The sequence below is a fragment of the Protobothrops mucrosquamatus genome, unplaced genomic scaffold (assembly GCF_001527695.2).
Source record: "Protobothrops mucrosquamatus isolate PMUCROS unplaced genomic scaffold, P.Mucros_1.0 scaffold2224, whole genome shotgun sequence".
In the NCBI taxonomy this organism is placed as follows: domain Eukaryota; kingdom Metazoa; phylum Chordata; class Lepidosauria; order Squamata; family Viperidae; genus Protobothrops; species Protobothrops mucrosquamatus.
The window spans coordinates 55965-66537 of NW_015388314.1; the positions used below are offsets into that span (position 1 = coordinate 55965).

General features: G+C 42.8%; 1 pseudogene; it reads right to left on the reverse strand.

Annotated features, from left to right (window-relative positions):
• Positions 1-8150: 8150 nt before the first annotated feature.
• LOC107295116 overlaps positions 8151-10573 on the reverse strand; it is a 10880-nt pseudogene continuing 8457 nt past the window's right edge.

Genomic DNA, 10573 nt, shown 5'->3' on the forward strand with positions numbered 1-10573 from the left:
TCACCCCAGGCTGCAGTGTAAAGGTAATGGGGTGAATGGCATTAACAAGGCTACCTTCAAAATATGTCAAAATTCAAATTTTTTTGCACATAATTAAGACTTAAGTTCTACACATACCAAGGAGTTGCTGTGATATCCACTTATCATCCCAGTAAACATTACTTGTGTGTAGTTTTCATATTAATGTGACATCAAAACAACATTCAAACAAATATCTCCATATAATGGTATGAGTTACTGTATGTACTGTACACTGTCCTACTTCTCCATTCTCAAAATACTGAAGGACCATAAAGGAAACAGGAATATGATAGAGAGAAGTACACGCGTTTTATACATTACAGTTACAAATACAAATTCTGCACAACCCAAAAAAGTATGTTGAAAATGTCAGGCATATAAGAAAATATTAACACTTTCTGAGTAATCTTATTTCTAAACATTCTTGGTCACCTAAGATTGAGTCTAGAGCAGAGATCTCCAACCTTTTGGGCGCCAGGGACCGGTTCCGTGGAGAGACTTTTTCCGTGGACTGGAGGGGGTGTGGTTTTGTGTGCTGCCTGCATCTCGCGGATGGGGTTTTTGCTTGTTTGTGTGGACCGGTTGCTGGCATGCTGTGGACCGGTACTGGTCCATGGACCAGGGGTTGGGGACCCCTGGTCTAGAGCAAATGTACTAAACAGCAACATAATAAGATGGTGGGCAACCTTCTACACTTAAAAACTATATGCATGTGAGAGAATAGCAGTAGGTGAGAAGATGATGAAAAGTGGACAGGGCCATATCACAAACAGGGTATGGTTGAGATTTTCCAATGTTTGGAGGAGGCAGTGCTTTTTTTAACTTTGTTATTTTATGTGTCAATTCTATGCTATGATTGTGATGGAGTAAATAAAACAGAAAAACAAAAATGTTTGTGTATCAGGATGTGAAAATGGCTAAAGGGAAGCACTGGTCAAAAGGACTAAAAATTATTTCTGGCAGTCACATCATCTTTGGTATCGTTCCAAAGATGAATTAACAGAACTACATTACACCAGGTTTCTGAAATTCAACTATGCCTTAGAAAGAATTGAAGATGGGCTTTCTAGTTGGAAAGGCAATAAAGTTTTAAGATGGGGTGAATCACAGCACTCAATAATGGCTGCTATGACTCATACTGTTGACATTTGTCATTTTTTCTAATGCATCTGCTTTGTCATTACCTTGAAGAGGAGTTGACTAACAATATTAGTCAACTCTTAGGTATTTGAGAGAGACAGATAGAAAGGCAAACAATGCAAATGGGGGAAGGAAAGAAAAAAATATAGTGGAGATGAAAGATTAATTATACACATGAACCAGCAAGGTGGTGATAAATTAAAAGTGATCCTTGTCAAATTAGTGTCGAGGAAGAACCTGTTAATTCAGCATATGGGGAACACATGTAGCCAAATATCAGTGAGGTGAGATTTGAATGATAAGTGATGCCAGTAAAGGGGAATCCCAGCTTGCTGAGATGAGAGGCTACAAAAAGGCTATGAACGAGTCAGAACAGATTTTGTACAAACAACTTTAGGGAATTTCTTTACCCAGGCAAGCCAGATGAATATAATCCCTTGATGTTGTACACTAGCCTCTTTGTAGTAAGAGGCCACAAAGTAAAGGGATACACCCTGTAATGTATTGTGTTAAATTTATGGAACAGTTGCAGAGGTCCGTGCAAGGACCGTTAGCAGACCACGTGGCCTGCTAGCCAGACTTGCTGTCTGCAAGGTTGATTAGTATGCATTTGAGCAGGAGAATACGGTGCATTCATTGGCTGATGCCACCCAAAGCTGAATGTATAAATAGGGGTGGCGCCATGTTTGTTAGTTTCTGTTTTGACCTGCAATAAAGAAGTACTTGTGTTATACTGCTGCCACTTCAATGCTAACCCAAGCAGAAAACAGAACATTGGCGACAAGGATGGGATCGTGCTGCTGCAATTCGACAAGTTGAGTCACTACGGGGAACGGCAGTCCAACCCACACTCACTATCCTGCCAGTACGAAAACGCTGGAGGAGAGTGCTTCAAGGAACCGCCCTGGAACTCCTTCGAAAGCCTGCGTAGCATGAGGCATTGAAAAGGCCACCAAAGACTCACCATGACAAAGATAGGTCGACTCTCAGAATTCGACGTAGCTCATCCAGAGAGGTGAAGCTCCTACGTCACGAGGGTTGAGAACTACCTGCGAGTCAACCAAGTTCGGGAAGACGGATTGAAGGCCGCAACGCTGCTGTCTGTTTGCTGTCAAGCAACATTCGACATCGCAGAGAACTTGGTTGCACCGGCGCCGCTTGAGTCCATTGCATACGCAGAACTAAAAAAAATGCTCAAGGAACATTTTGAGCCGAAGCTTTCGTTCATCGCTTGGCGACACGCTTTTGAACAGCGAGACCAGCGTCCTGGCGAATCCGCCGCCGACTTTATAGCTGCTCTTCGCCAAGCTGCACGGCCATGCGAATTCAAGGACCTTGAAGAACGGCTACGGGATCGTTTAGTGTGTGGTCTGAGGAGCCGAGAACTTCAACAGATCTTTGCTAAAGAGACTGTCTCTTTTCAAGACGCGTTGAGGGAGATAACGGCCGAAGTAGCAGCCGGCGGAGCTGTTAAGGCCTTGCGGCTCTCCAAGAACCCTCCTTGCTCAGACACCATCCACCAAGAGGACGGCGAGAGGGTTGAAGACTCCGAATCAGACCACGAAGTCGATCGGTTACAGCAACCTCCAGAAAGAAGGCCTCAACGGCAACCTGACAAGGCAGTTCCCTTCTCTCGGTGTTTCAGGTGTGGAGGCCACCACAAACGGGCCAACTGCCGGTTCCACACTGCAACTTGCTGGGCGTGTGACAAGCAAGGCCACATCGCCGCTGTTTGTTTGGGTCGCAGAAAAGAACATTCATCGGAAGAGTTGCCTTGGAAAGGTACCGGGGTTCCCAGTCAGAACAGGGTGGGTTTTTGCACGAGTAGGAGGAGTGTATTTAGGACAGGTGCCCATCGCCCACTCAAGAAGAATCTACACCTCGAAGTCAAGTTGCAAGGGGTTCTGTCCGACATGGAGTTGGACACGGGTTCAGCTCTATCAATAATTGTGATGACCCAGGGCCCCGAACGGAGGCAAAGCAATTAGCTGGTCAGAACAATTGTCTTTACATGCATCAAAGAAGATTCTGGCACTTGTCAATAAGTCTCGTGTTATTCTTCCCCAAAAGGTAATGTCTGTATGTCCCTCCATATGTCCAGATTTAAAGTTGTTGGTAAAGCTTTACTGTATTGACAGGAGCATAACAAGTGATCCTATTCTCCCTTCGCAAGTGGAATACGTAGTCTTGTTATAAACACAACTCTCTTTTGTTCCTTAAAGTATTGGGCCCATGGTCCTTCCTTCTACCAAAGAAGGTACGAGGGAAACAACAGTAGCAGAATAAAAATATTGCAATACATAGTCCAGGTTCTAGGAACACGATTTCCACGGTACTCCAATCCATTGAGGTTTTTCTCCTACTTAGATGGAAACAATTCAACAGGTGAGGCAGGTTGAAATTTCATTTTCATGCCGTCCAGCTGCAGAGCTTGTCACTGGAGAGGGAATGATAAGACTTTCCATGGACTCACACTTTGATTCCTTCACTCTCGCTGCAGTTGAGATCAGGAGGATTTGGCATGGTTGGGACCACTCAAGACTGGTATTTCTAGGTGACAGTTCTTTTCACCTGAACCCACTCTCCAGGAACAACAATGGCTAGAGACAGGTGGTAGGGCAGCCTGGGCCTGTACTGAGATAGAAGACAAAACCTGCACCAGATTATGCAAATACTAAGTAACTTTCTTCTCTTCTTCATTGACATTCTTAAACCTTCATGTAACAAAAGCCTCCCATACATCATTTTAAAGGGACAAAGACAGCTTTCCAGTTGAGGCCTATACTGAAATGGCCTCACTACTAAATGTTGTAGAGCTTTTTATTTACTCATTTACATAAATACAACTTTCTTGTTTTTTTTATTAAAAAAGTATCAACCATCCCTTACGCCCCCTTTAGTGGCTGCTTCTGTGTCCTAGCTATTGCTTTTCTTTCTTTCTTTCTTTCTTTCTTTCTTTCTTTCTTTCTTTCTTTCTTTCTTTCTTTCCAACATCCATCTCCCATCTTGCAACATCCACTTCCCACTTTCCTCTACTTTCCATTTTTCTCTCTTTCCATCACATATTTGAGCTGACCACATTACAAGTCTGTGCAAACCAACTTAAAAGCAACTTTCCTGCTTCTTCCTTCTATTATCCATTCCTTCCCTTCCCTTCCACCACTTACTAACTTCTTTCTTTTCTTCTTCCACAAGTACATCTTCTATCAACTTTACATGAGCCAACTCTTTCCCTTTACTATTAATCAATCCTCTTCTTTTCTCTTCTCCAAAAGTATCCAAGACTCCATAAAGCATTCTTGGAGTCAGTATATATATTCTCCTTGTCCCTTATTAACAACCTCAGAGCCTGCCATAAGGCATAAAGTCATCTATGAACAAGTGTTTACCTCCTGTCAGCTTTCTGATTTAAAATTACCCACACTTGATAAAAAATGCTAACCACCAAGACTTCCCAAATGTCAATTTTAGACAAAAATGCCACTGGCTGCCTCTTTTCCCCCACTTCTGGGTCAACCCCCCCCAAGCCATTCATTTGTCCATATTTACAAACAAATTACCTAGTGAAGAGCCAACAAAGGAGCGCTCACAAAACTCTGCTTGCATTTGTTAACATAAGCTCTTTTCCTAACAGTTTTGCATACAAATCTTTAGTCAGAACAACATAGCTATTTATAATCCCCAAACTTTTAAAAGAATAAAACAAAAAAAGCAACTTCACAAAATAAATAAATAAATAAATAAACAAGCTTAATGAGATATTCTGAGTTACTGAAATAAGGCACTAGGCTATTGCAAAAGCTAAAGTTTTGTATCAAACCCTAGCATCAATTCTTTGCTTTTAATATATAGTTAGTCAAATTCCAATTTAATCAGATTCCATTCAGATGGAAAAAAATTTCCATTAAGTAGGTTAAAACATTTACAAATCTAAGCAAAACAATTCAGAGTCATTTCTTTTGGTTGATGGATATATAGGTGTATTCAAGTTCTCATGTTTCATTTGTTTTTTAAAAAAATAACCTTATTTCTTGTTCAACTAAAACTTCCTTTGTTCGACAACTACTGCCTCCTCTTTCCAGGAAAAAAATTGCAAGCTGAAACTGCAAAAGTGGGCATTAAATTTCACATCCACCCCATAGTTAAAAATAGCAGCTCCCCCTCCCCTTTTCTGTCTCTCTCGCTCTTAAGGTAGCACAGCCAGTGAAAAAGGAGACAGGAGAAAGAATTTTTTTTTTTACAAAAATCTCACCACTAAGAAAATAGTTTTCTCTCCTTCACATGCATTTTCCATGAATTCTCTCATAACAACAACAAAAACAACGAAATCTGCAATTTACTGTTTCTTCCACAGCCTGGGACTGGGGGTTTGAGGGCTGACACACAGACATTTACATATCAGCAAATTAACTCATTCACTTCCATTTTAACTGCTTGCATAAACAATTTCACATACAGATATTTCATTTCATACTTTCTCCAGGCAAACAATTTATTTTTAAATAAGGCCTTTTTGTTTGTTGTTATCAGAGAGGGTTTTGACCCTTTTCCAAGTCTTGGAAATAACACAGAACAACACAGACAGACATATATACACAGATATTATTAAGACAACTTTTTTTTAGACATGTGGCTTGTCCTCCAAGAAGTGAGAAAAATCATGAGGTGATTCCAACCAAACATGTGATTTTTATAGGGCCCTTTAACCATCTCCTATTTTTCTCACCATTCCAAGTCCAAGCTTAATGTTCTGGATGGCCAAATATGTAAAAAAAAACCACAGACATCAATTTGGGGTTTGAGGCCCAAACAGGCCTCCCTTTCAATTAAAAGGGAGGGGAACATTTATGGTTGCTTCCAATTTTTTTCCAGCAACTTCAAACAACCATGGGGAAGAACTAAAAGGAATATTGAACCTGGGGCCTTTTGCAGGTGTGAAGGGGGAGGGGAAAACTAGCAGCCTCCTCTCCTCACATCTGACAATAGGGATAATTTCCAAGGACAGTAAATGGGGCCATTGTCTAACAAAAGGGAATTAAATACTCCAAAGAGCCAGATTAAAGGAAAAAGAGAAAAAAACTTGCTTTCAGTTCTTTGAATTTTTCTTTTCTTTTCTTTTCTTCCGTGGCTTTAGTTGTTATCAGATAAACAAGCCAAATGGAGGTTTACAAAGTTTTTCAACGTTGCCTTCTTGAAGATTATTTTTACTGCCACACATCAACACAAAGCACCACCAGACGTTGTCTGACAGGGTTAAACTTAATAGCCACTTGAGGTTTCAAAACATCCCAATTTTTCAAAACACATGACAAAGGAGTACATCTTAGCTTAATTTCCTTCTCTAAATTACTCTGACGATTCCCCATTCCTGTATTACAAGACACTTTCTTGGCCCCTTCATGTAAAGGCTGGTCAGGGAGATCAACCCCATGTCTTATTCCAGGATTACAAAAACTTCTCTACTCACCAAGGCACCTGTTGTAATTTCTCCCATCAGTGGAGAAGAATGAAACCTTGTTGAATTCAGGCGTTCAGGTTCCTTGGACACGGATCCTACCGCCACTGCCGAAGCGCAGAAGTCTTCCAGGTCAAACACCTAGGAGCACTCTAAGACTCATGCTTCAGTCACCATCAGTTTTGTCCTGTCAAGAATCGAAGGCTCGCCAGGACCTTAACAAGGGTCTCTGGACGTGGGGGCTGTTGTGGTTTCTGCCCTTTTGAGCAAGCTCCACGTTGGGCGCCAGGTTGTAAGGTTCTCCTCTTAACCTCACAAATTTCCCTGCGCTACTCAGGAATTTTGAAGAGCCAAAGAAACTCCTGAGCCGAGGTTTCAGCAAGAAAACGACTTTTATTTGGATCAAAACAGAGTTGGGTGTCCTCCTCCCTCTTCGTGGCTGCTTAGAGAGATAAAGGCACACACAGGAGAGCTTTCTGCAACCTTTTATACTTTTTTTCAGAACAAAGAGATTCAATTCTCTGTACCAGGAGTAAAGAAGCACAGAAAAACAAATTCCAAGGGGATGACTCATACACATCAATCCAGGCTAGCTCACCTTCCCCCTCCCTATTTCCTGGATCATGAATCTCACCTATATATATATTGATTACAAAGTATCGCTACTAATATCAATATAAAGTGGTTACAAAATAACTCTACTAATATCAAGCTTAAGCATAATAAAATCATAAGCACAATAAAGTCCCTTCAACATTAGATGAGATCTGTTACTTCAAAGAATGGTCTACATCAAGGGTGTCAAACTGCTGGCCCGCAGACCGGATGTGTCACGCCAAAACCACGCCCACCCCATTGCCGGCAATGGGAAAAAGTCATGATACGTCGCAACATGTCACGAGTTTGACACCTGTGGTCTACATGTTCAGTTCTATTTCTTGGCAGCTATAGCTGTGATAAATAGGGATGTGCTAGTGTACTTGTCCAATGTATGCTCCTTTTCCTATGCACATTTCCCAATTTATAGCTGGCCCTGCTTCCCCCCCCCCCCATGACTGCATATAAGAAATAAAATTATTAAAGGTTCTGTGGTGTCCACAGGCAAAGGCAAGGCCACGGCAGAAGAGACACAATCCGAAGTTCAAGGCAAGAACACACAACAAGGAAACAAACATGTTGTTTTCCCAAAGGTGCTTTTTCAAAAGGCATCTGGACTTTCTTGTTTTTCTTTGAAGATGTTTCGCTTCTCATCCAAGAAGCTTCTTCAGCTCTGACTGGATGGTGGGGAATGGAAGGATTTATATTCCTTGCAGACAGCTGGTCATTTGCATTCTTTTAGCGCAGGCATGTCAAACTGCCAGCCCGCGGGCTGGATGCGTCACAACAAAACCACGCCTACCCCATTGCTGGCAATGGGGAAAAAGTCACAATACGTCATGCGATGTTACATGACGTCGCGAGTTTGACATGCCTGTTTTAGCGAGTAATTGATGCCACCTGGAGGATTATCTGTGTCATCAGGGTCACCTGAGTAATGCAAATGGGTATGGAGCCTTCTTGGAACTGCTCAAAGGACTGTGTTGTAGACTGGAGATAGATGATGTCGTATCCCTCCCCTCTGTTGAGAGAGGGCTGTTCAGTTAGATGGCCTCTTTGACCCCTCTTTCAAACCAGCAGTCCTCACTGTCCAAAATGTGGACTTTGCTGTCTTCAAAAGAGTGGCCTTTGTCTTTTAAATGCAGATGGACTGCTGAATCTTGTCCTGATGGGTTTGTTCTCCTATGTTGTGCAATGCATTTATGAAGTGGTTGTTTTGTTTCCCCAATGTACAGATCTGCACATGTCTCGCTTCATTGTACTGCATATACCACGTTGCTCAGTTTGTGTCTGGGTGTGTTATCCTTGGGGTGGACAAGCTTCTGCCTTAGTGTATTCTTGGGTTTAAAGTGTGGACGTATGTTGTATTGGCTGAAGATTCTCCTGAGCTTTTCAGATATTCCTGCAACATATGGAATGACAACATTGCTTCGTTTATTGTTCTCTTCTTTGTCTGTTGTGGAGGAGCTGCTATTGGGTCTTTTTTGGGATTTGATGAAGGCCCACTTGGGATAGCCACAAGTTCCGATGGCTTCCTTGATGTGTTTTAGTTCTTTTTCTTTCCCATCTTTGCTGGTAGGCAGGTCTTCAGCTCGGTGGTGTAGGGTTCTGATAACTCCCATTTTGGGCTCCAGTAGGTGGTGAGAATCAAAATGTAAATATTGATCTGTGTGGGTGGTTTTTTTTTTTTTTAACAAATTTTTATTAATTTTTCAATTAAAAACAAAAACATAGATCTTTTATCACAATATCAAACGAAGAAAATAACACTAATCACTACATTCACGGACGTGTCCGGTGTCCCCCCAACCGCACCACCCTATTCCACTTACCACACCTTCCTCCTCCCAACCTACCACCACTCCTCCTTCCTCCCTCTTTCCTACATCCCGTCCTCACTCAACCATCCCGTCTTGTGCAGTTGGGGGTTCACCGGACACCTCCTTAAAAATAAATAAATATACATATATGTACAGTTTATAGTATTAAAAATTCGACTCTTGGGAGTATTCATAATTTAAAAAGGTCGAACACCAAGAGTAAAAAGTACAAAAGTGTTAAAATTTATTGGGCCAAGCTTTCGCCGGAAACGTCCGGCATCATCAGGGCCATGATACAGCAATATGGGAGGAGTCTTATATAGCATTGGAGTCTGCAGTCTGCATCCGGTACCGTGATCTTGTCATTGGACCCAGGTGATTTGATGAAGTCGTGGGCAAAACATCTAGCCTCGTGTGCAATATTCCTCTGGAGTGTCTGCCTAAGTTGTTGCAGGATCCAGTCCTTTCTGACTCAGGGGAAAGAGTGCTCTTACAGTTCTTGTCCGTTTGGTCTTTGAATTTGTTTTTGTTTGTCCGTGGGCCGGCACTTCGAGGTGTTATGTTGGTTTGTAGGCAAGTTCCTGGTGAGGTCTGGTCGAGCTCCAATGCTCTGCCCAAGTCCTCAGCATTTGTTTTATCTATATTGTATTGAATGTTTCCACCTCCTTTCTTTCGCTCCGTATCTCCTCCTTTGTGTAATGGGTTTTACATGCTGTAATCCTTCTGCTCCGGCCCCGCTCTGGGCACTCTTTGTTAATTATAGGGCCATTAATTGCCTGATCTTCATCAGTTCTGGAGCAGAGTTTGGAGCGAGACCCGGTATTTCTACCCCTTTGCCGTGCGTCCATGTCTTTCCCTGCACGAATGGAGACACGCCACGCCGCAGTCAATTCCTCTGCGCTTCGTGCCTTACTCTTCTCATTGGCCCTCCCCAAGGTTTGACAACCAGCTGTTTTAACGTTAGTATGCTGGTCCGGGCCAGATTCAATACGGCCACTGCATCCACGGACCTGTACCAAGTTCTTTACGTCCATGGGGTCACGCTCCTCTCCTTGGTTAGGTCTGGCCGGAGAGCGAGGTCTTTTGAGTTCTTCGGTAGCAGCGGTTCGTGGGGGGGAAGAAGAGAGGAGGGCTGGCATGGCGTTGTTCATACTAATCTGTTGCTTTTTTGTGCGGGATCTAGTTGTCATGTGATGACCGTCCCTTTTATCCAGGAGGGCTTTTACAGGGAGATGATGTGTCGTATTGGGGTGGTGATCTAGATGGTGGGGGTGTGGCAGCTCCTCCTCCGCCGGGTGTTGCGGTGCGACCGTTGCCTGATGGTCTTTGGTGGATTGGAGTTGTTGTGCTCTCTTATGTGAGGCACGGTTGTTATACCATGTTCTCAGGGTTTGTTGGACCGGACACATGTCAATGTGTCTGTTGACAGATTCCTCTCCCGTATACCATGCTTCTTTTAGAAGCCTGCCCCTTTTGGTGGTGTCATTGGCTAGGACTTGGATCTGTTTCCAGTCAAATTGGTGGCCACTCTCTGCCATAT